Source organism: Poecile atricapillus, chromosome 1, assembly GCF_030490865.1.
Source record: "Poecile atricapillus isolate bPoeAtr1 chromosome 1, bPoeAtr1.hap1, whole genome shotgun sequence".
NCBI classification, from domain to species: Eukaryota; Metazoa; Chordata; class Aves; order Passeriformes; family Paridae; genus Poecile; species Poecile atricapillus.
This window is the reverse complement of record NC_081249.1, coordinates 167,371,632-167,398,091: the sequence shown is the minus strand read 5'-3', so window position 1 is coordinate 167,398,091 and position 26,460 is coordinate 167,371,632. Positions and strand designations below refer to the sequence as shown.

At 40.6% G+C, this 26,460-nt stretch overlaps 2 protein-coding genes across 3 annotated transcripts in view; both read right to left on the bottom strand.

Annotated features, from left to right (window-relative positions):
• Positions 1 to 25,084, bottom strand: part of BDKRB1 (bradykinin receptor B1) — a 39,046-nt gene extending 13,962 nt beyond the window's left edge. The window contains exon 1 of the mRNA XM_058851390.1: positions 25,013 to 25,084. The gene's annotated coding sequence lies outside the window, so the exon portion shown is untranslated. The remainder of the gene's footprint in view (positions 1 to 25,012) is intronic.
• BDKRB2 (bradykinin receptor B2) overlaps positions 1 to 26,077 on the bottom strand; it is a 30,901-nt gene extending 4,824 nt beyond the window's left edge. Inside the window, exon 1 of one of the 2 annotated variants that reach the window (XM_058851375.1) lies at positions 26,062 to 26,077. The gene's annotated coding sequence lies outside the window, so the exon portion shown is untranslated. Of the gene's footprint in view, positions 1 to 25,012; positions 25,091 to 26,061 lie in introns of those variants that run through there. The other variant, XM_058851366.1, reaches the window with a different exon arrangement.
• Between the last annotated feature and the right edge of the window lie 383 nt (positions 26,078 to 26,460).

Sequence of the window (26,460 nt, the reverse complement as noted above, 5' to 3'; positions counted from 1 at the left end):
GTTAGTTATATTATATTACTATGGTCTAGGAACAGTGTGAAGAGACTAGCTAGGATGTCACCAAGTCCACGACATGGGGCTTCTGGCCATGTCATGCCCAACCTGCCTCCTTGGTCAAGTCTCAAGTCCTTCCTTAATGCATTGCTAGAAATGGGGGAGTGAACAAGGTAAAATGCTAATTATCAATTTACAATGTTTAGGGTTAAAATGATGTGCTCAATGCTATTCTATATCACACAGGAGACTCATTTAAAGTATGTGATTGCTGAATAAACTATGACTGACAAAGCCACAGCTTAGAGAAGGCAGTGATTTGCTATTTTCTTGTCATATTTTGGTGGAAATAAATGTGATCCTTTCACACATTCTCTACAAGTACTTTCTGTGCAATGCAAGACAAGCTAATATCTCGGCAGGGACTTTCAATAAGATTTTATGTGGCAGTCTTGATTGAAATACTGCCCTGCTGGAGTAATCTATCATTACTTATTGTGAGAGACCCCTGTGGGGGCTGAATTTGAACCTGATGGAGTTCACATCCTTTTGTGAGTTATCTGCTCCTTGACAATCTGTAAAACCCACTGTCAGTCATTATCTTGTGTTGTTCTGGAGTATTTTTTTAATAGCATTGGGTACAAATGGCACGGTTTTGATGGAGGGTGTTTCAGGGTGGTGAAACTGGGCACTCACAGGTATCCTGTGTGGGAGGCAGTCATGGCCTGGACAGAGCTGGTGGCAACCAGCCCTGTGTCTCCTGCAGACACTGCCCTTGCCAAGGCAGGAGGGCTTTGGTGCTGGCTCATGGGGGACACTCTCGTGTTGGCACGATCCTGCCAATGCTGCAAATGAGGAACCCTTGCACAGGGACTGGGAGGAAGGGGTTAATCAGCTGTTGGACTGTCATTACAGGCAGGTGGAGAAGGACCCCAAAAAGGTGGTGGTGACCAGTGCCATAGCCTGAAACTCTGAGGGCTGGGCAATCACCAGGGCACCTTAGTGTCGCCTCCCAAACTCACGGGATGTCCTGCTGGTCAAGGACTGACCCACACATATGGCTCTGGAGGAAGCACGCCAGAAGACAGGCATGAGTTAACCAGCAAGCCAAGGAGAACACCTAGAGTCCAGCAGAGTGGTTAATCCTAGAATGTGGAGGGCAAAATCTCCATGTGACAGCAATACATGCTGGGGCCTACAGAAGTTCTTGAAAGAAAAGGAGGGGAACATGTTGAATTGGAACAAAAACTGCTCTAAGGTTGGAGAGATATGGGCTAAGGAAGGGAAGGAGAGTGGAAATGTTAATGCTACTACTGGGTTAATGCAAGATCCAGCACTGCTTTACTCCCCAGATAGAATGCTGCTTCAGGTGAATGTTTTTCACCATCTCTTTTGGGTCTGGGTGAAGCCCTACAGCTGCTGAACTCATGACTATATTACTATTGCCGCTGGTGTTAATCTGTCCTTGTACTATGCTAAATATTTTCATACAGTGAATTACTAAATGTCTCATGATGGTCTCAGTCATGTCTTATACATGGACAAGTTCTGAAATGTGCAGTAGTAGTTCAGGTTATTTCAATGTTACCTGCAGCAATCTACTCTGTGGCAGTAAGAGAGAGACTTTGCAATGTATATTTTACAGCTTTTGTGGCTTTACTGATTACATATTTTGTAGAAACAAGGTGTGAAATTTGTAATTAGTATATACTAAGATTGTTGTAATATTAACCTTGCTAATTTAGTCCTCAGAGCCTAAAGCAGATAAATGCTGTTATGATATTAACTGCTATAATGTTGTTTGCTGGAGCAAAAGAGAGAATATTAAAAAGCATAGGAACACAGTCCTGATGTTTTCCTACACAGTCTAATTTGCAAGGACAGAGTGGGCTCAAGGCCCCAGTAGTCTCCAAATGAGGAATTCCTTTGATGGATGATCATTCATGATGAAAGCTGCTTCGAAAGCCACCTTATTTTCCATTAATTTCAGAGTTGTCTTAGCAGGGTGTGTGGGTATAGGTATGACACCCAGACTGTAGCATCCTTAGAAGAATTTTACAATTACCTGGTTTGCATTAATTGCTATCAGTGGCCAAAAGTGGTTTTGGATACATACAGCTGGCTTGCCATACACACATACAGCTCCATGTACAGCTGGGGCTCAGTGGCACAGAGGAGAGGAAAAGATGGGAGCAAAATTATGGGTTTGAGTGAGTTGCTGCAAACTGAGAGGCACTGACTGGCTTCTGACATGGTGATATTTTAGAAGACGTGTTAGCTGCAGAAATATCAAGGGCTGCCCCAGCCTCTGCTCTGATTCTCTGTTTCTATGCAGAGCCCAGCCTGCTTTGACGCTTTGTATTTTTCAAGTTTGTCCTCCTGAATATCTGTGAGCCCAGCTTGGGCAGCCAAGTGTCCCCTGATGGTGCCTATTTGCCAGGCAGCCTTACTTCTTCATGCTAATAGAAGTCTACATTAAATGTAACACAGGAGCTGCCAGAGCTACGAGAGGAAAAAGGATGTTAGCCTGACAGATCTGCTGTGACTGAAAAGGGAAATAGCTGGAGTTCAAAAGCTGCAGAAGGTAAGGGAGATCTTCTGCAGTGTGGTCTGTGCAAGGATGCCTGGAAGTCCTGCTGACTCTGTGCCAGTACTCCTGCTGCCCTCAGGAACTGGGACTGTAAACCTGAGAGGCCCAGCAAGCGTTAGGAGGCTGTAGAGGTGTCCCCTAAACTGCCTCATTTGTGACCATCAGACAGGTATTTGCTGGCCAAGGAGAGAGAAGTTCATTTTAAGGGCTTTGGAGGATTTGGTTCCAGGACAATGTCCATTTTTGAGGAAAAGGAGTATTTTTTAGTTTAGTATTTTTGTTTAATAATAGATTATAACAAAACAATCTCAATGCATATATTCTTCAGCCACACTGACAGGTCTAGCAGGCCTGATGCACATGTGGGATGGCATAAGCAGAGGCATTGCTCAGCAAGAAGTCAAAGGAGTCCTGGAAGATTGAGTTTCAGTGGTGGATCCTTGCATTCAGAATTTAATGTCAACAAAAATACAGGTAACCCATCCTGTTTATAAATCTATACCTTCTCTATAAGGTTTATTTTCAAAGCTTCTATTTCAACCTGGTCTTCTTGCAACTTTTCCTCCTGAAAAAAAAACACCTTTGTCATCTATCCCCAGTTCACAGATACTTTTGTTTCCACCTAATCCAAGCACAGTGGGACTGACTGCTCATACCCTTTTCTTTGGCTTCAGAATGGGTTGGGTTTCTATCTTTAGCTGGAAGAACACTGGAAGGTAAAACTGTGTCACTCTTGTGGCATCTCTGAAACACGCTCTGAAACATTCTCTGAATGCCCTTTTAATTCTGTTACTGTGGAGGCATGAGTTATTTTGGAGAGGCAGAAGAAGTGTGGGAAACATTCATAAAACGCTCTGCTTTTACGGATCCCACAACATTAATTTTTAATTTCTAATCTGTGTATAATGAATCTCTAATGGGCTTTACTACACTTGAGGTTGTAGATCAGTGGACACTTTCTGTGGCAGTGTTAACTTAAAGATTTCCCGCTTTTCATTCTCTCCTCACTGTCCCTTTTACCCTACGGCTGCCCTCGCGGTTCATGAGGCTTCATGTTGAACCAGATTCAGGAACTTGCCTGGGACAAAAATAACCTTGTAAAAGAAAAAGTTCTTTTTAACACAAGTCAGCTCCACAGTTTGCCAGAAAATCATGTCAGTAAAGAAAATATACAGAGGAGCTACCTCTCAAAAGTGTAACTTTTAGATATTATTTGTTGTGTAAGCTTGAAGCACACCATGAAAAAAAAACTATTGCTCTGCAGTTACTGTTAAAGGTATCTGCATCAACTATGTTAGGAAAAATGGGGGCAGGGAGAAAGTTGTTCTGTTAAAGTAGTTATTTCAATAACAATGGAACTAAAGTGAGAAGAGGCTACTAATTTTCTCCCTGTGTGGGAGATGAAGTCACTCAACTGCAGCTAAAGAAAGGTGTGGAAAGAGCAGAAGTCGAATCAAGGGCAATACAAAACCTATTTTTTACATATAACTTTTATGCAAATCACTTTGCATAACGTATTTTTTTCCAAGTGGAAATCTTGAATATACTTATTTTAAACTCTTCAGGGTTAAAATTTCCTAAAAAAAAAAAATCCTATACGTTTTAGCTTTAGAAACCTGGAATGTTATCTTTCAATGCTCTTTACAGAGCTCAGTCAATAACTGTGATGATTCAGATAAAAGTTATCTCTGTGTTAGGTAGTTATAACTGAAGTGGAGAAGAGCAGCATGGCTGGACTGTGGTGAGAACTGAAAGGAGAAGGAAAATATGAACTAGCTCAGAGAGAAGTACTGTCCTGATCTCAGGACCTTGGTATAAGGGAAAGAACTAATCTCATTATAAAGTTTTGCTTTAGTTCAGACCTGGTGATGATGTTTGAGTCAGTCCATGTTTGACCTCTGACTTGCTACCATCAATATTTTAGAAACTTTTCTATTAAAATGACTTACAAAATATCGCAAATGTCACCAAAGCTGAAATTTGCTGTCATTCTGAACGAGCAATTTTACTAAGATTACTTTACAAAAGTGAGTGGATTCAGTATCTCCTGTGAAAATTTCTCAGATGAGCTGTTACAAGGCTACATGGGCACATCCCATGGGACAGTGGTGAGCACAATGACTAGATGGAGTGCTCTTGCCATAAAGGTTTAGTTGCAATTTTGTTGCATGTTTTAACTCACTGGGCTTTTCTTTGGATCTATGTAACTCCTCCTGAATGGAAATCTTTCACAGATCCTGGCCTGTAGAAAATATCCCAGGAAAATGTTGCTGTTGGTGATACACTGAGTGAGGACCTTCCTTTTGCAGAGAAAGGCTGCATCAAAGCATCATTAAATTAAAAAGGGAAGAGTATGAGTAAATATGTAATAGGAAATGCCAAATCCATTGAACACTGCTCTAGAGTTGTTTTAAAACATATCATAGCAAGGCACAGCTTGGATGAAGGAATGAAATATGAAGATAAACAATGAAATATGAGAATAAACCCTCTGCTAATATTAGAGAGGGTTTATCAAAAAAATAAAGGAGGTCTGCAACTGTGGGGCCATCAAGAACTGAAAATGTGATACCTACAAAACATGTGCATGGTGATGTGCTCACAGTAACAATTCCCTCAGTTAAATTTAGACCCGAATACCTGGTTTAGCATTTAGTTTTCCTGAAGATTTCTATTATGTTAATGCTGTGCAGCTTTCCCCATCCCTTTTGTACATGATGGATTAGTAAATAAAGTAGAATTATCCTGAAGTAGAACTTCTTGTACTTCTCAGGCATTTTTATAATTGTAGTTCCAGAGCAGAGAAAGAATTTTAACTCCAAAATTAACTGCTCTGGAAACAGGTATCACTGCCTTTCACATCCTCCCAGTACACACTTCAATCTCTGCTGTTCAAACAGCTTAGAAAGCTTAAGCTGTTTTGACTTAGAGTTATTTCTTCCCCCATCTCCAGCTTTCTCAAGACAGCTTTCTCAAATCTATGAAAAAATTCAATATAGGAAGGTCTTAAATCTAAGTGTTTAACAAATTTGTTTATTCCATTTGTTCCTCTCTTTTGCCAGTTTGCTCCTTTCTTTATAGTCATTAGGCAGATGAAAGATCTATTTCCAAATCTCTATTCTGTTTAACTTGGAATAAAATCTGGAAATTGGGTGATTCACATGCCTGTGTACTAAGAGGCCACAAGCTTATTGAATAATGTTGATTGAGTGTATTTATCTTTATGAAGATATTTCTAGTTAGTATAAATACTTAAATAAATATCAAATCTGAATCTTCCATCTTTGGAAATATCATCAATTTGGAGGTTTACAATACCAATCTCACAACTCCTTCTCCCTCTCCTTGTGAATACTTGCTACTCTTCTCTTTAGTTATTCAGGATTTTGATCTTCTTGGACCCACCCAACTCCTGCTCCCTTCGACTTAATGTGGCTCTGCTCCACAGCCTGGTGTCCCTGAACCAAGGTGATAACTTTCTGACTCTAACAGCAAAGCACATAAATCTTATACAACACAAGTTACAGCCGGATCTACACTTTTCTGTGTGTATTGTAGTGTGTTTGCTTAAAATGTTTTGACAACTGAGAAGGAAAATACTAAAACAGGAGAAAAGTGACCACAAGCTCGCCCCGCAAGGCTGGCAGGGTATTTTGGTTTGTTTCTTTTGGCATTTCCCATATGAGAACAGGTAAGGAAAACCATGAGTGCTCATTGTCCAGAGCTCCGCCAACAATTAGCATTTAGGTTAGTGTCAGGAGAGTGAGAAATCTAGGAGCTGCAGTAGGAGTGGGACTGCAAAAGCACTGCAGGAATGAAGAACAGTCATCCACATCAATTCATCCTTGAGAACATTTTCATGGGAGCCATGCATGGAGTAATATTCAGCCCACACCTAGAGTTCAGGCTAGGGCTAGGGGAGTCACAGGCTATATCTGCTCTTTCAGAGAGAAGATGAGCCCTGTCAGGCCCGTGTGTTTACGTGTTTATCACACTTCTGACACTGAGTCTTATCAGTCCACTGTGTTTTCACATGTATATGATCTTGGGTCAGCCTACTCTTGCATATTGCTACCTTGAAATTTGTTGTTAGCATTTGCTTTCAGAAAGCTCTGAGCTTAAGGTCTGCAGCCATGTCTGACTTGTGATCTTTTGGGTTTTGTTTACTTGATTTTCCTATTTGGTTCAAAATTATGTTTTGTATTTTCTATTGTTAGCTGGAAGGTCTCCTGTGAAGAGTAACTATAATCAGACTGAGGTTTGCTTACATTTTTAAGATTTGCAGAGTTTATGCTTGACATTGGATTTGTTGCTGAGAAGATGACATATATATTAACAGAATTTACTCCTGTTCCTGGTTCATTGCCTAGCTTGACAATATCTCCCTTGGTTGAACTGTCTTGCAATGCAAACTGCACATTTGTGCAGCGAGAGAAGCAGCCAAAGCAGTGCTCAGAGTGAAAGCAACGTGCCTTGGTCCCAGGAACCTCACAGGGCTCCCTGTTGGGTGTCAGTGACTGTGGGGAAGCCCTGTCTTGTCCAGGGGCAGAAATCTTGTATGTCCCTTAACACTTTGCACTCATGGTATCTGACTACAAAGCTGAATGATCACAGCTTGCACAAATTAACTGAAGTACAAAGACAAATAAGAGACTATAAACTTTACGAGTTTTATAATATGGCATGCAGATTTACCAGGATGGAAAAATGTCAAAGGTGGTTGTATCTACTCCCCCGAGCTCTGCAAGTGCCACAAGAATTCTCTGCTGTAGGCAAGGGATTGCTGTACCCCATCACCACTACAAAATTAAGTGCTTAACACACTAGCATTGTGAGACCAATTTAATATCCATTGCAGAAGTCTGATACCATGTGAAATAGCGGGTCTGATGGTATCAAACAGTACAATGTGCCTCTCAAATGGTGGACAATACCCTGAGCCCAGCGAATAGCTAAGGACTCCAGTGGTAAGGAAATGAAATGTTAGTGATCATATCAAGATTACCTTGTGCACTTAAATTATATTTCTTTCTTAAAGCAAGAATTTCCTGCTTTAGAAAACAGCCTTTCCTGAAACCCACATAGCTCAAACCTATTGCAAAAGCCAGGCCAAAACCAGCTAACCTGGAAAAGGAAAAGGTGAATTTTCACCTGGCTGATGACAGCTTTTGGGACATGAGGTGGGGGAACCGAGCCATTTGTAGTGTGGGTTCTTAAAAATGATCTTGGGGTTCATCTAGTTTAGTTACAGTCTTGATCTCAGTATGGAAGACAGGAGAGCACAGATGAGCCATGCCAATGATGTAAATTGCTTGATGTCTTCATTACAGAGGACAATAGAAATATCCTGCAGAGAGAGGTGGACTGTTATAAATTTGTATTGTGATATTGGCTTTCGCGGATGAATCTTATATGTTAAATACTTTTAGCTATGTATGTACTTTTTTCTTACTAACAAGTCTTAAGCTTAAAAGAATTTCCTAGGTACAATGCAAGGAAACCCCAGAGGGCAAGGACAGTGGGGCCCAAGCTGTTATCAGGAAAACAATAGAGCCCAAACTGTTATCAGCAAGACCAGCTACCCTCAAAAGAAGGATGAGGGGCCTATGCCCTTATCGAACATTTCCAGAGGAGAAGAAACCAAACTCCAAAGTAATGCTGATCAGCATGAATCATGATGACCAGCAAAAATAGTACTGACCAGCAGAAAATAAAATTGTACAAGAACATATCCTAAGAAGGCGGAACCGGGGAGGGAACACGCTTTGAATATGCATTAACCCCTCACAGCAGGGGAAGATAAAAGGGAGAGTCTCTGAGATACCAGGTGTGTTCCTGGCAACTGGCCAGGACACCCGGCCGTTTTAACCCTTTGCTTTATTTCTTTTGTCTCCTAATTGTCTTTTTATTTATATTAAATTATTTTTATATTTTATTAAGTGAATCTCGTTTTTAAGAATTTTGGGGGCTCTGTCCGGGATAAGTACCTCACCTCTAGGACCACCGGAGATCCAGAACGGGGAACAGGCGCGCCCCTGCTGAGTTCAGCAGACCCCGCTCCGTTTCTCCTAGCGTGGGCCGAGCGGCTGCAGGTCAAGACCCCGAGGACAAGAAGGAGAAGAAATAAAGCAAAGGAAAAGGGAAAAAGCTCCCTAAACCGCGGTATTTTTGCTCCATAATTCTTGTGCACGAAGACCCAAAGAAGAAAACGGATTGTAAGTAATCTTTGGGGGAGCGGGAAGCGGGGGTTGCAAGATACCCCCGGGGTTACTGGGACTGGGTCTCAGGGGAGGGGTTAGCCCCTCGGGAAAGGGAGCCGAAGGTTTTCCTGGCACAATCCACTGGGAAAAACAGAGTAAAATGTAGATCTTCTAAAACTTTGTCAAGTTGAGGATTAAATCCAAGAAATTTAGACTTAAAACTGCCAAATTGAGGAATAATCCAAGAAACTTGAGATATTTGACATATTACAGTGCCCATGGGGGGATATTAACAAGTAACTGGGAAATAAAGAGCACCTTATTGTCTTGCTGTGACTGGGTGGAGTGAATGAACAGATGTGAGAATGCGTAAATAGGTGTGATTGTTGTGTTAAAGTTTGGTTTTTTTGAATTGTGTTGCTAAAGAGGAAAGGTTTTTCTGTGCTGTGCTGGAGTAAGAGTGAACACGAGTCGATGTTTCCACAGGGACTGGATCACGGTGGGGACACATTCGCTTCCTCCCTGCGAGCTCCTGTCTTGGAGCCCCAGAGTGGCAAACCAGAACTGGGGCTTGTAACCCAGGAACCGCGGGGGTGTTGTATCAAATCTGTTCTCAGCGGGATGGCAGCTCTGGTCTCAGAGCAGAGCCAAGGTTATCTTTAGTGGTGATCTTCGCGCCTTTCCTCCCCCTGGGCAACAAGAGCTGCTTGTGGGGGTAGGTCGCTTTAGTATGTGATTCAGCGTTTGGAGTTGTTTGTTTTTTGGTTTTTTGGAGGTTTTTTTTTGTTTTGTTTTTTTTTTAGAAGTTTTTTTTGCCCCACTGTGGCGGCAGTGAAAGGTTTTTCTGGGAGATCGTGCTCCCAGAGCTATTCCCCATCGAGCTATTGAGACGTAGTGGCGGGTCAGCCTCAGGAGTGCAGGGGAACTCCTGGAGCTCTGGCCGGCGGTGAGTCAGGCCAAACCCTGATAAGATCCAGGCACGGAGGGTGCCCTGAGGGGATGAGCCCAGCCCGTCCATTTTGAGTAAGGCAAGAGTAAAAGGCCGTCTAGGTCTTGGTGCCCCTGGATTGTTTAAACTTATTTTGGAGCTCTCAAGCCGCAGAGCTGTGTTTGGGTTGTTCTGGTGGCTGCAGGCAGGCTGGATTGAACCACAGATGCTGGTTCGGGTTCCCTGCTCCAGGCACAGGGGGATCGGAGGAGCTCTCAGTGACTCCTGGAACCTCCTGAAGCTGTGAAACAGGCTGAGAACATGCCAAATGGTGAGAGAGCTGAGTGAGTCCCTCTGGGACCCAGGTTTTCTAGGCCGGGGTCTTATGAGACCTCGGGCACATTAAGTTCTGTGATTCCGAGAGTAAAAACTGGTGTCAAACTGTCTCAGAGAGATTTTTCTTAGCCAGATGTGTGAGTGAGATATGGAGCAGTACTGGCGTACGGTATCAGCTCCAAACCAAGGGAGCTGCAAGTTGCAAGCCTTTGTTTTCCCGGGTTCTGAGAGAATTCCGTGTGTGATTGTGCAGTGGGCTTCTGCAGCAGTAAGCTGTGTCGGTGCTTAAAATTTGAAATTTCAGGAAAAACAGAGAAGTTTGGAGGGGTGCTTAGAAGAATTCCAAGAAATGCATCCTGGGAGAAAATAGAAAAAGAAATAAGCTCTGTTTGTTTTTTTCTTGAGTGACTGCAATATTTATTTTGTAGAGAAACAAACCAATTTCTTAGTATGCCTTCCAATTTCTTTACTTTAATGAATATCGTAGAATTTTGTGGTTGATTTTAATTTTAAAGGCAAGTTACAGTAATTTGCATAAGTACTCACTCCTTAAAGTGGAAACTTACCAGTTTGTCAATAAGTGTTAGAGCTGTTAACCCTAATGTTGTTTGTGTCCTGTGCTGATGGGCACAGCCCATGGTTCTTAACAGCAGAACCTGGTGCCAGCCTAAAAGCAAAATCCTGTAGGTTGTTGTAAATCTTTTTTCTGCTGCTGAAAATTATTTTGTCTCTCTTTTCACAATATGAAATGCTGATCATCTCTCTGATGATTTCTAAAGAGTTGTGATGGTGTGTTTAGTTGAAGATCAGGCTCAAAACTGCCATGATTTCTTGTTCTTTTGAATTTGCCAAGAGAGTGCACATGTCTCTAGGAGTTCTTTTGTTGTTTTGTAGCTGTGCTTATTATAGAAGCAGAAGTAGACCCAGTTAAAAGATTAGAATTAAGATTGTTGGTGTTTTGAATTGAGAAGAAAGTTATAAAGACTCTAAACTTGGTCTATTTTAATAAATACATGTGTTAATTTAAAAATGAGTCTTATTTTGTGAAAGAAGAGTTTGAAAACAATTGTAAGACTGGTTCTTACTATAGATGGTTCATAGTATATAAGCTGCAAGTACTGTTGAAACATAAAGGTATTGTCAGAAACTTGTCAATGTATCTAAATGCCTATAAAAATAAAAGACCTGATCATATCTTGTAATGAGAAAAGTTACACTAGAAATTATTCACATTAAGCAGCTGTGTGAGAATAGACTCCTTTGTACTTGTAGAAGAAAATTTAGAGAAGAATGATGTCTGTGTCTTCATTTCTAGCTTGACTGAAGATCTGTTCAAGGGAGTGGAAATAGTAACTGCAGGTTTGTTTTAGTTAGTAAAGGTAGCTGGCTAGCTGACTGGTCTCTGTGTCTAGCGCCTTTGATGGCTTTGGGGAGGGTCCCCAAAAGGAGGTGTTGGAATCTGTAGTTGATTCTGAAGCAGAGTAATTTGTGTAGTAGAGATTCTGGAGGGATGTGGTGTAAAGAGTGGCAAGATGATAGTGGCCGAGAGAGAGAGAACTCTGCGATCCCTTTCATTAGAGTTGTAAAGAATTTTAGAAAGAGAGCGAAACGTGTCTTGTTGGCTCCAAAGAGTGAGCACTGGCTTGTGAGGAGAGAAACTTTCAAGTGCGATTAGAGGTGAGAATTGTGCTCGAAATAAGAGATGTTAGGAGCATCTGGAGCGCTGGGTTTAGGTGTTGTTTTATTGCTTTTATGTAAAGCGGCTGTAGCAGGACCCGGTCCCATGTAAGTGGCGAACAGCGGGGCCCGGAGCGATGGTTCCCGGTCCTCTCCCACCCGATGTGAAGGGTGCAGAGCGCGGTTCGTGAGGGGCGCTGCTGGAGCGGGACCCGCTGTGTCTGTGCCGGGGTCTCGAGGGGTGCGGGGTGCCGGCAGCGCTCGCCGGCCCGGCAGCGGTGTTGGGTGAGGATTGCTGCTGAGGAGTGAGCTGGCCCAGCAGAGGAGCCCCACACCAGAGCACTGTGGACTCCGAGCTCTGCCCCTCGGCTGTGGTGGGAGCTGAGTGTTTAAAAATGCCAGTCCAGTGTGTGAAGGGATGGCGCAGGGGAGGGAGAGGGGACACGGGCTTTGCCCCAGGCTCAGCAGGCAAGTGACAGCCTATGGGCCCCTCCCTGCAGAGCGAGTGGCTGAATAGAACCTGCTCGGCCCCGAGCTGCGGCAGCAGAGGGAGAGAGAAATGGCCTGAAAAAACTGCTGGGAATGAGAAAGAAAGAACGGAACAAAAGCCGAGAAACAAACCGGTGTGATAGGACCAAAGCAAAAACAGTCTTGCTTGTTAGGTTCTGAAAATCTCATCAAGGTGTTTAATTTCTTGAAATAAGATCTTTTTTTCTCTTATTTTTTTCTTTTTTTCCCGTTCCTTTCTTTTACTCTTGTTGTTAAAAGGAAGGGGTTCGTTCTAAGAAACTGATAAAAGAAGTTTGTGAAGCTAAACAAGTAAATATTAACTAAAGAATAAAAAGGTAATAAATGTAATTTATTTGAAGTTAAGACTAACCTAGCCTTTCTTGTTTAACTAATTTGAACATGCAGAAAGAGACTGGCTCCTAAGTTTAATGTTAAATTTCGTTTAACCCAAGAATTTTAAAGAATACTGATGGAAAATTTTAATGTGATGTTTTCACTCTCCCTGTGTTACTAAGAAATCGTTTTCAGGTACTACTGATAATTAAGGCAGAGAAGCTGCAATCTAGACCAAAGAGTGAAGTTGGATCCACGCCAGCAGAATCAAGGGACCTGTGAAAAGACCCGAGGAGTGGACTATAACTTCTGAACCGGGTGATACCAAATTGACTCTAAAGCGGGGGCTGGGTGGTAATGAACTGAGACAATCCACAGGATCCAAGGAATGAGCAAAGAATCACGACTAATTGGGAAGTGAGACCAAGCCTGTATCAGTGGTTTCAAGTCCTGCCTGGACAAGTTCTGAGACACCTTCGATATCCACCTTGGGGAGGAAAACTCCCATTCCAAACAGGAGAACTGGGGCTGTTTTGGTGGGGAAATCCTCGTATATTTTTGCTTTTGCCTGTGATTTGTATAAAGCAGGGGGGAGAACCACAACTTCCATCAGTGCTACATCATATACCTTGTCTAAATCATCCCAATACGAGACATGCTATCTGGATTAAATATAAGTGTTTAAATTAAAGAATAATAGGTATTGTGGGTCACAAAGTTAAGCCTCTCATTGCAGGAAGTGTTAGGTGCCAAATCTATTAAAAATAACTTAAATGATAACTTTTTTTACAGATGGGAAATTACTAGTGCGTGTTGAGTGGAAAATACCTGAGGAACTGTGAGAAATACCTGAGGAACTGTGGGAAACTGCTGTTAAAAGGTGTCGAAAGAAATTTGCTTGGAAATTACAAAAGAGGAAGTGACAAGGAAATAGGGGGCAAGACCAGATTGACCACTACAACTCGCCACCGAGAAGAATATAAACACCTGCTGTGAGCTGCAACCTCATAGGCAGAGTGGGTGGGAGTGTAAGCCATACTGGACCCCTATTATTCCTCCTTATGTCACTTACCCTTTTCCCTTTTGGGACACAAGCAAAGCCATGTTACAAATGCTATTGAAAGCTTTACATGGAATGACACCGGGGTTTCTTTCTTATTACCCACACCAGTATCAATAATCACTGCTATAACCCATCCAAATTAAGTACCTGTATGCATAAAAGAGAAAATATTAGACCACAGAAAATCTAGGAACAAGTATTAACAGATTAGAAAACAACTGCCCAAAAGGAGAAAAAGATGGATTTGCTTCACAGTTGTTGCCAGGAGAAATAGCCAAATTTTGGAGAAATATAAATCAACAGAAAAATGACTATTAGAAAGCACCAGATGTCTTATTTTGGGATATGTGAAAAAAGGGCATACCCAAAGCTCCCTTCGCAATGGAAGGGGAATTGTACTCTGGGAATGATTCAACCAGGATTTTTCCTTTTGTCAGGATGAGATAAATCAATTGGGGGTGTTGGTTTTTGAGGTCCTAAAAAGAAATAAAAGAAAATGGTTTTGAGCACCTCAAAAATGGAGAGATGAGAAATGGCCCCTGAACGCATATTAGAAACATTCTTGGGCACAAGATGGAAGTTGGGGATATCAAACCCCAATTTTTGCATTATGAAATTCCAAGCTGTTGTAGAAATCATAACCAATAAAACAGCTGGGGCTATGGAACTAATAGCCATTCAGAGATAAAAAGCCAGAGCTGCAATATATCAGAATAAGCTGGCTTTAAACTATTTATTGGCTAAAAGAAGGGGTGTTCTGTGAGAAAATTAATACATAAGATTGTTGTTTTCAATGACAATAAAAATGCCATTCTAGATATCGCCAAGGGTATCAGAAAAATAGCCCATGTGCCAGTCCAAAAATGAAAATCAATAATGACCACTAATTGGTGGGATAATGTATTGGGGATAAAGTAGTAGAAGAAGCTAAGTTTCTTCCCCTTGTAGCAGTGCTACAGCTGGTTTAATATTTCTTCTTTGTTTAATCCCCTGTTTAAATTGGCTGATCACCAGTATATTTTAGGGCATAGCAAATGCCTACAGACTTAAAATTAGCTACATCTGGAATGGCAAAAACAAAAAAATCATGGTATTAAGAAAACAAAATAATGTGAAAGATCCGTTGGAAGAAGCTAAATTGATTTGTGAAAAAAAAAAAAAATGAACGAGTGCTAGAAGCTAGAAAACAAGAATTATTGCTCAAGCCAAATGATTTATAAAAAAAGAAGAGGAGGGGTTTGTTATAAATTTGTATTGTGATATTGGCTTTCGCGGATGAATCTTATATGTTAAATACTTTTAGCTATGTATGTACTTTTTTCTTACTAACAAGTCTTAAGCTTAAAAGAATTTCCTAGGTACAATGCAAGGAAACCCCAGAGGGCAAGGACAGTGGGGCCCAAGCTGTTATCAGGAAAACAATAGAGCCCAAACTGTTATCAGCAAGACCAGCTACCCTCAAAAGAAGGATGAGGGGCCTATGCCCTTATCGAACATTTCCAGAGGAGAAGAAACCAAACTCCAAAGTAATGCTGATCAGCATGAATCATGATGACCAGCAAAAATAGTACTGACCAGCAGAAAATAAAATTGTACAAGAACATATCCTAAGAAGGCGGAACCGGGGAGGGAACACGCTTTGAATATGCATTAACCCCTCACAGCAGGGGAAGATAAAAGGGAGAGTCTCTGAGATACCAGGTGTGTTCCTGGCAACTGGCCAGGACACCCGGCCGTTTTAACCCTTTGCTTTATTTCTTTTGTCTCCTAATTGTCTTTTTATTTATATTAAATTATTTTTATATTTTATTAAGTGAATCTCGTTTTTAAGATGGACAATATTATAAAGTCTCAGAGGAAGAATGTTAAGAGGAAAAGGTAAATCCTGAAGCATATCAGTTCCCCAGAATTGTTAGTGATTCTTTTATTCACTTTGCTGTAGTGGAGGCACAGAAGAGCTGTTTGGCAGTGCACAAGCCTCCACTAAAGGCTGCCTCCCTGACATGGATGTCCTCTAAAGCTTTGCTCATTGATGAATTGCTTCCACCAGACCTCCTCAGCCCCGTTTAGCCACACCTTTCTCTTAGCAATTGAAATGTTGCTCTTTTCCCTGGATAACAGCATTAGGTTCTCATGACTATGTAAAATGTGAAGGTCTAATGGCCTAGTAGTATTTGTCAGTATTGGTCCCTCTGAGCATTAAATATTTAATGGAGAGATTTGCCTTTCATATGAACTGGCTCTGTGCCCTGAAAGCACTTTACTTCTAGCACCTTGAGGACATTTTGGCAGCTATTTAGGAAAAAATAAGAGATTTGCCATCTCAAGTGCCTCCAGTCATTATAATATTTACACTATTGTCATGTATTTGCAATAACACAGCATCTCCTGCATATTTTCACCACTGTCTTTCACAGGTGTGGCCTTTGAGGAAAGATCAATTGTCTCCAGCAGTAAAGAGCTCCCAAAGAAGCTCACAGTATATGTGACTGGCTGCTGTCACAAAATCTAATAATGATTTCTTTGACAGCTACTGCTTTCCTCATTTCTTATCATAGAGGTAACTGATGATTTTACTTTGCTGTAATTAGCAAAAACACAAAAGACATTTTGACCTGTCACATTATGTCTGAAAACCACATTTGCAGCTACACAGTCATCCCTGCCAGCAGCTGGATGTTTTAGTCACCACTGCTGTTTCCATTGCTGAGTCACATACTGATGGCTCTGTGCAGGCAGAGGAGGCCTTAGTACAGAAGGCATCACAGGCAGAATCTGTCCTCCTGTAAATCAGTAATAATGCCTTGTGTTCTCTTAATGCCTTTCACCACAGGGATATAAGGACAACTTCACTGAGTAATGGTGCAGTTTCCTAACAGCACTTCAGGCTCTGACAACAGAACAGGCTAAAAGTATCTAACTAAAACTATATAATGCATATTTGTGAAATTTTGAACAGGTGAAATTCAGAAGAGAGGATATTTTCCCAGGTTATTTGGGTTAGCACCTCTAACACACCGTTCCGAAGGTGGTTCTAGTTTAATTTAGAACTTCTGACAACAGCTACACTAAACTATAAGCTCAGTTGTCAACCTCCTGAATAGGATTTCTTGTGGATCATCACAGAACACGGTCCCTAGCTTCGCTGATTTTTGTCATGGAAGGCAATAAAAATGTGACATTATGCTCATTGTCTAAATGACAGGTTGTCTTTATTAAAGAATTTGAGTGTTTTGTTTATTTTAAAATTCATATTCTTTTAAAAACTAAAATCAGAATGTGGCAGTGCAAGCAATGGTGAGTTCCCTTCTCAAGGAGAAGCCTAGTCTGTAATGTGCCTCACTTCTTAAATGCTAAACTTCAGAAAGCCATTTTGCCTTGTCCTTCCTAGGTCAAACACATCCTCTTATGTTGTTGTTTCTTGAGCAGCTGGGACAGTCATTTCATATTATTTTCGTATATCTGCTCCTCACTTTGCCAGTACATGAAATATTTGCAAAGGGAAAGAGGTCAGTTTTCAGATAGCATGGCTAGAAATCACCACACTTTATATATTGTAGAGAAAAGCTCAAACACAGATGTAACTGTTAGAAATGGTGTGTAATTCACACTATAATGAGCTTCAAACTGTATTGCAATTATCTTGATAGTAACAGCAGTAACAGTAATTAGATATAATACAAATGGAGCCTATTTTTCTACTGAAAACCCAGGGGAACTCTAATGACAGTTCTTTAGTAAGAATACACCCTATCTCTATTAGAACTTAAATGTTCAAATGCAAGCTGACAGGGATTTGGTGATTGAACTGTACAAACATGGATATGACTTTCAACACTGAGAGATCTTGAAGGTTCTGGACACTTCTCCAGCCAAGAAGTAGTATAATTTACAATGCTGATTTACAACAGTCAGTGTTTGGATTTCAATTTTAATTTTGCCTTTTCGTGCTTTGCCAGTGTTGAAATTAAATTGTGCATTAATTTATTGTTATCCCTCTGTTAGCAACAAGAGATGACAGAGCCCTGCTGGGACCTGGTGCAGACAGTTTCTTTTTCACTCTGCATATACAGGTTCTGAGCACTGGTGCTCACAAAGAAGATATGTCCTATCTGCTCTTTCCAGAATGTCAGACCCAACAAAAAAATACAGGGTAACAATTTAGTTAGAGAGACAGATTCCCTTAGTATATGCCACAGCTCCTTCAAAGAACTATTTTAGAATCCAAAGCTAACACAAAGACGAAATTTAATGTCTTTATCATTGACACAGACAGTGGGATCAAGTGCACCCTCAGCAAGTTTGCCAATGACCCAAGTTGTGTGATGCAGGTGACTGACACACTGGAGGGAAGGGATGCATCCAGAGGGAAGGAATTCCACCCAGAGGTGAGCCTATGCAGAGATCAGGAGGTTCAAGAAGCCAAGTGCAAGGTGCTGCCCCTGGGTTGGGGCAGCCCCTGATACCAACACAAGCTGGGATGGAGAGCAGCCCTGCCAAGGAGGACTTGGGGCTCTGGTGGATGAGAGTCTGGACATGAGTTCACCTGCAGCCCAGAAAGCCGATTGTGTCCAGGGCTGCATCCAAAGCAGAGTGACCAGCAGGGTGAGGAGGGGTGGTTCTGAACCCCTCTGCTCTGCTACAGTTGCTGGATCATGTTTTCTGGTACCTTAAACTCACATACTACTACAGCTATGTAGGAGATACCTTTTAAAGTGTTGAAGGAGGGGAATTTTCATTTCCTACTAAAATGACTATCAAAACAGAACATTTCTGGAGAAACTTATTTTAAAAGAAAGATTTTTCACAAAAGATTTGGGTAATATAACAGAAAATATTTTAAAGATGTCATTTCTTATCTTGAACAAAGGAGGTGATGTACTGACTGCTCACAGTTTAGCGGGTGACCCAGATCCACTCTTACTCTCTCTGGCCAGCTAAGAGTTTAATATCTTTACTAGTGGAGTAGTTAAAAAAAAAAACAAACCCAAACCCAGAGACTGCAACTTCCCAATTCACTACAGTTTATCCCCCAGGCACTTGCTTAAGAAGGAAGATGCCTCTTTCAAAATCCCTTTTCAGTGCTCCCCAATCCCAGACAGGTTTATCCTTAGTGTGTGCATTTGATCTGTGGTTTGTTTTCTTGCTTTTGTTAAAAATATCAAGACCCTTCACCAATTTTCCTCTGGAACAGAAATGTTGTCTTCTGACCAGCTTTGTTAATTTTGAAAAACATTCGGATTTAAGTTAACCATGTCACTGTTGACCTTGTGTACCATCCCTTTTGCCAGCGCCGTAGAAAAGAGCACTGTGTAGAATTGTGTACGACAGTTTTCTGCAGCAGGCAGCAAAGGCTCGTGGCAGGATGTCAGGGCAGGAACAAGTGAAGGGGAAATGAGTGGATGTGAGTTCTGGAAGGGAACATAATGCTGCTGAAGGAAACAGAGGAGAAGCATTGCTGTCGGGAAGAAAGGAGTTAATGTTGAAATGGAAGAAAGGAAAGAAGGGAAAAAGAAGGGTTTCATTTCCTGAGAGGTTAAAGGGTTCCAAACCAAACCAAATGAATAAGGATTCTTGCCTAAGTCAGGTATATGCCAGGCTTATGGGTGCTTTATCTGAGATTTTCATTTTAAAATGTTAGAAAACTTAGGTAGTTTGCACCATTTGGATCCATATTTTACCCAGCTTCAAAATAGTTCAAAATCTGAAATAGTTTAATTCTTGTATTTAAAGTCAAACTTCTCTTTGATTTTTAAAAGTAATTTGACCAAAGTACATTAATTCTAAGACAAAGTTTATTAATATATTCCATTGAACCCTTTTTTTAAACCCAGAGAGGAAAGTGTGTAGTGGAAACTACTTAACCTGTCTGTAGAAATACACAATGCGAACAGTAGAAGTCTGGAACTCCAGATGTCTCATACTGTACAGTTATGAGCTGCAGTATGATTTAAATGCCAATTTGTAGACTACATCTATTATAGAAGAAAATTAATTGCAGCCTTCTTACATTTCCAAAAAAGACTGTTCATAAAGTGTTGCAGGAAACACCTACACAAAACTGACTCCACTTTGTTACTTCTACTTCCTTCTACTTCTGGGAAATGTCCTTTTTGCTGACCCAGCTTACTGGAATTTATGAGCTATAAGGTGACTATTCTAAAGAAAAAAAAAGAAAAGTTTCTCAGAGGAAGGATATAATCAGAAGGTGAAGGCACATAGTTGTCTTATGGGACCTGCCTCCACATGCTGTTCTTAAAAAAATGCGTATGTTATAGATTAAAACTCCTGTGGACAATATCCCAGCCATTCATGATCTGCATTCATGTCTGATTCATTATAACTGCTTTAGTCAGATTGCACTACTATCATTTTAAAAATAAACTTGCAACTCACAGAGAAGAAAAAAAAATACAGGCATGGAGAAAGCTCTTTAGTTTTAAACTGGTTCCCTTGTTCTGGTAAATAGCTATTCCAAATTCTTTGACTTATTTGAGTTTGCTATTTACTGTAAATCTCTATGCAGATTACAGGCTTGGAAGCAGATAACTGCTTTTGCTTATTTGTCTGCCCATGAGGGATAGTCCCAGCTCCTCATGACTTGGAAATTTTGGCATTAACTGAGAGAAGAAAAGAGATCCTTGTCCAGGCAAAGGAAAATAAATTTAAAAACGCAACTGATGTTTTGATCCTAATAGATACACATATCAGAAATGTCTGATGAAAATATTTAATGGTTGTTTTGCACAATGTAAAAAATCTGGGAGGAAAGTTATAGAGGTTCTATGTAGGATCATCCCCTAGCAATGGGCAGGACAGGGATGCATGGATATGCAAAGGAACAAGTATTTTACTTCCCTGACAAGATTCAAATAATTCTAAATACGTGTTTGTGAGTGTATATATATATATATATATATATATGTCTGTGTATGTATATAGAGAGAAAATTTCCACAAAGCAGACACTTCCTGGTCACCTTCAGTGCCTCACATGTTTTGCCTGCTCTTTTGCTGTTCATTCAGGGAGAAAGTGGCTTGTGTGAACTCCCAGCACTAGTAGGACCAGGCACAGGAATCCTCTCTAGGTGATGCCAAGGTGAGCAGCAATCTGCAAGCTGGTCTTGAGCAGGTAAAACAGGATTCTGCACGAGGAGCATGTGGGAGGGCTCCCCAGAATAGACAGTGTCAGGTAGGTTTGTGTTAGATGACTGAATCTGAACAAATAAAGAAAGAAAAATTCATCCTTGAGCACAGGTGTCATACAGAGATGAAACTGTAATGATAAACACCCTGATGACACTGGTGATTGTAAGGTTCATTGGCTGAATTCAGTGCTGAACTGAAGCTGTACAGTTACAAAGGCTAGAATTTGACTTGGAGCATATTATGTGTCCCAGAGCCAGGTCTGTCTGTTGTGATAGGTAAAGGAAAATGTATCACATACATTTGTTTGTAATCTTCTAATTTCACAGCTAGGAAAATCAGCCTTTCACAGACCATTCTCTCTTGGAGACTGAGGCCAGAACAAGAGGATGTGTCAATGATATGTTTGTTAAGCAGGCTATCAGTGAGCAAGTCGTTCATCTCTGCTGATATATTCATAACACCTTATCTTCTATAATCTGTCATTATGCTGTTGATGCTGATTTGGAGGGCACTGCAAGCATTCAGTCCAACTAGCCTGTGTAGCTACTTGTATCTCTTTTTGTTGTGCCTCCATCTGCTTGTTTTCCTGGTGAGATGTTTGCTGCTGTCTAGCAGGTAGGACCAGGAGCACAGCTCTGGGGACACAGCATGCTGTCTGTGTTACACTGATGGCCAGAGGCTTTGGGGATAATCAGTGTGAAAAAGTCTTGCAAGCACTCAAGGAGCTTCTAATCTAAGCAGAATCCAAATATAATACAGAGTGTAGAATATGACTTATTACAGGGAAAGATTGCTGCAGAATGAGGTGAGAGGTGCATGCAGACTGAGCCAAAATCTAGCAACAGGTACTGCAATATTTCTGTTGTCCTACTTGTTTAAGGATCAGGTCCCACTTTGAATTATGAAGGCTTAACAGTTACTTTTTATAAAAATGCTCAAGGTACCTGATGAAACACCTCCAGTTTATTTGCCTGCCCACTACCTGTAAGGAGTTTATCCTCCACATCAGGAAAGGGCACATTGCTGTGCTCCATGTGTGTGGATAGAGGGACCTGCTGCCCTTCTTTTGTAACCCATGACTCTCCAGAGCAGCAGCCAGCCCTGTGTGACCTTCAGTCAGTCAGACAGCTGATAGGAACTCTTACAACCATGGCAGAGGTTGTAAGAGGTTGCACTGGGGTGCAGTCCCAAATGGCTTATTCCTTTCTGCCAAGCCAGGAACACTGCAGGAGGAAAAGCACCTATGACCAGTTCTGCCTCTGGGCATGCATACATAAATCCTGTTAATGTTAAAAAGACCTGGCCCTCTACCATGGAGCACTCACTTTTTTTTTGTGGCATTTAACTGTAATCTCAGATAAAATGGACGGGAAAAATGGATTTCTGCATTTTGAAAGCCTCATTCTCTGCCAATTAACCATAGTCTGAACTGTGTTTTTGCAATACTATCACCATTCTGGCATACCTTAGTGTGTAAAGCTCCTGAATCTGCAGACCTGTATGATCAGATTTTTTTGCAGGGATCATCACACAAATCAACCCAACCTTGCTGAATTAAGTTGAGGAGCTAACATGTAGGGGACTTAAATACATCAAAGCAGCAAAAGTAAATCAAATCCACCCATTCAGGGAACATCAAAAGTCCTGAAGTGTTTTGGTGAAATTTGATGTAGCAGCTTTGACTTGCCTATCATCAGACTGAAGTGCTTTTAGCAGGCAACTTTGCTCCTTGTACTTCTCTGGTCTGCATCTCATTTGTGCCTGTTCTCCAACATTTAGCTCCTAAGTGGGGTGTTGGACCATGCCCAGAGTCCCTCAGTCCCAGTTCATTAGCTTTACTTCTAAGTAAACGAGGTGTCACCACTGTGGTGATCACATGCAGTTACAGCTTGGTCTGTGCACAGCCAACCTGCGAGGCCCAAATTTAAAGCATTGCTCTCATGCTGTGTGCTTTCCCCCTGCTGGGCCAGGGCTGCGATGTGTCCCTGTGTCCCTGTGTCCCTGTGTCCCTGTGTCCCTGTGTCCCTGCTCAGGGCACCTGGCCGAGGGAAGAGGCTGGTTCAGGTGTGTCTCCAACCCATTCGTGACTGCTCCAGGCTGCGATTCCTCAGCCACCAAACTCTGCTACAGCCCAGAAAGGGCTGGCAAAGGACAGCTTTTGTCTGCACTTTAAAGCACTCTGTTCCTCTACAGCTGTGTCTCAGCCAGGTAGAGGCAGAACTTTCCATCTCCATGTATGAAGTGTGCTAAATGCAAGAAGGAAGGAAGATAAGCCTTTTGATAAGGTAGGAGGAAATTCCTCTCTACGGAGTACTTGAAAGGGAGGTTTAAAAAGCCACGAGTGACAAGAGAACAAGGATTTGAATTATGTTAAAGTGGTCATTTCAGCTAAACAACATTTTTCTCTGCTTGTTCTTTATTTTCAACTTTATATTGATTAGCATTGCTAATGGGTTTAGGTGTAGTTTTGCAGTTGATTTGGTTACTGACAGAGAACTTGTTTTGAAAGCAAAGCTCTATTCTCTGATAAGTGCTCCTAGACTTGTAATATGATTTTTTTTCTCCTTCTGTGATTTTAAAAACAGTGGAATTTGAGTGCCTAAGAGATTTTTACCCCCATCTTTTAATGAAAAACAGATTATCAAATACTGGCCATTCAATAAATTTTAGGGTTTTCATAATGAATGTCCTAAAATTCACCCAAATTCCTTTTGTTTTCTGCCTGAGAAAATACTTGAAATATTAAATAGCTACAAGAATTTTTAGAGCTGTTTTCCTGTGCAAGGATGGGATTTCAGGAAGCTCTAAGTCAGTAGGAAAGGTGGTTCTTTTGTTAGAGTGGAACAAAATGTTCAGGTAACACTGAGTAACTCGATTAATCTTGTTCCCACATGTTCTCAGGGGCCCAATGAAAAACCTGACAAAGATTTTCAGGATCTGCTATTCCAAGGTCTTTATTAAATTGGGGGTATTTATCCATTCTCTTTGTGTTTTCACTATTCACACTGAAAACAAGACAAATACATTTCGAAATCTATAAATGAAACTGGAGTGCTAAGACACTTCTCTTAATTTTTTTCTTAAGGATTGCACATTTTCAGAGACTAGATAAAAGTCATATGGATGATATTACTCAATATGCTGATACTTCAATCTGAGAGACTCATATGTGGAAAAAGAGATTTCTTTTACCTACATAACTGTCTTCTGGTTTCTAGGAAAATATATTACAGCTGTTTAAGATAAACATATCTTAAACATATCTTAGAGGATGGCAACTCTAAGATTACATACAAAATATTAAAACAAGGATTCTAATGGCTAACTATTTGAACACTTTTGGCTTTATGGCTATTTCTATTATTACACTAAGAGAGCTGCTTAGGATACTGAGTAATGGAAAATGAATAGCTAAAAGTATAGCATACATTTCAAGCTTTTTTTTTTTTGTTATTCTAATTACAATACCACTACTAAGCTCTTTGTTTTCATCAGCACCTTAAAAGTCAAGCTCCTAATGTTTTTTTTATTTGCATACAGATTTTAAAAATAAATTAATAATGTAGTTTAAATGTCATCCAAAACCTTTCTTCTTTGTAGTATAAGTTTCAAATGTTTAGCCTTTGCCATTCAATCAGTGCAGATGAGACAGATTAGCAGCGTAAGGTACACACACATGCACTTCCACATCCCGCCCACCAAAGTTTACAATCAAAATAATAAACAGAGAAAAAATTATCAGTATGTACAGAAAAGAATTTGCCCTGGTTTCTCCCTGCTATTTTGTAGGTAATTTTTCAGCCAAAACCAAAGTTAGCTGCTTGTACTTTCTGCTTATTTTTGTGAGATGAAAGAAACAGTGCCTATAGTGTGATTACAGACATGAAGTGTCATCTGGATAGCAGAAATCCTTACCCTCCAGTACATGGGACAGTCTCTGTGACAAGTGAAGTCCCTTTGGCTTTGATACACTGGATACTTTGAAATAAAGCATTTTTCTATAAATATTATAGCTCTGCAAAACCCAATAAGTTACAAAATCACATTAGCAAAAATTATTTTTCTCCTCCATTTTCCTGGAACAATAGTAATATCAGCTCTCTTGTCACTAAACCAGAAACACATTAAGAATGCAAGAAGTGGTTTCCAAGAAGCAAAAAACTGCACTGAATTTAAATAGTGCAGTATAGTGCAAATAACTTTTCATATGGAATAGAAGTGAAAAAATATTACCTTGACTGAAAATTCACCACTGAGCAGATACAAATGAGTGAAGTGCAACACGTCTCTGGGAACAGCTCCTTCACACTGGAGAATGAATGAGTCTAACTCATGGTTTTACTGCCCCTCCCTGAACACAGCAGACTCATCGCTCTCTTGATGACATCATATTCTTGGATTTTCTCCCATAATATATTGTAAAAACAATGTTTATCTACTGTATCCAGTGTGAGACCACTGGTATTTTAATATGGGTGGCAAACACAAACACAGCTAAGATACTGATGTTCCCCATTGTATGTGTATGAAACAGTCATGTGTTTGTACAACAGCTCCCAGAATTGTGCATGAACATGCACACACACACAGCTCTTATCCCCATTTGGGGCAATGACAAGTGCATTTTTTATTTTACTGGTGTTAGAGGTAAGCAAGCCAGCTTTCTGGAGGACTTGGATCTTTAAAACAGAAAAGATCAAATATCTCATTTGCAGTCTATGATATCTTTTTTTCTGTGGGAAAAAATTTACTGTTTGTATTCTGGAAAACACTGCTCTTTCTCTCTGACTGCTCAGTCTGCTGAGAACAAGTACAGAATCCAAATACCACTTAAAGATTTAATTGGGCCAAAATTTCTTCAAGGCTATGGAAGAAATCTCTATATGAATCAGAATTACAGCCAAACTCCAGAGCATACCCTTTTAGTTACTACATTGACTTTTATTCTGGAGGTCAGATAATTAACAGAGAACTAATTTTGGACTGTTTATTAGAGGCATAGATGGTTTTCCTGCAATATTTATGCAATTAAACTGAAATCTGAAATGGCAACCACAGTTGCAGAATTCCACACAAAGAACATATATTCATTCAAAGGAGAACTGAACAGAGAAGAAAACAGTCCACTCCCTTAGTTTGCTTTAAAATTCTAATTCTGAAAGTGAACAATTTAGGGGAAAAAAAGCTGGTCTATACAGTGACTGGTGGTATCCACCAGTGAACATATCTGGCTCCCACTCTCCACTGGTTTGTCATTTACAGTTCTAGTGCAAAACACTTACTTGGTGTGTATTCTGTCAGGAACAGCTGCTTTGTTTTTCAGTGCTTTTCATTTCTTTCTCTTTCTCGGAATAAAGGATGCTTGGTACATTTTCTGTCTTTATTGGATCTAGTTGAGTCATGCTCTACTATCAGCAATACCTCCCCCTGGAGGTATTTCCCTGCACCAGTTCCAGTTTGGTTGTGTAATCCTGAGACTCACAATCTCAAAGATCTTCATTCTATGTGTTTTTTGCAGTACTTTTTTAAACTCCTTATTCATTTGAATAAAAATATTAGGACTACCTCTAGATTTTGGTTTTTTGGCTGGTGATGTATTTAATATTAAATATCAACATAATTTTGCAAATACAGTGCCTCAAAATTCTGCTTTTATTTTAAGATTTTAAATTTTATGTGTT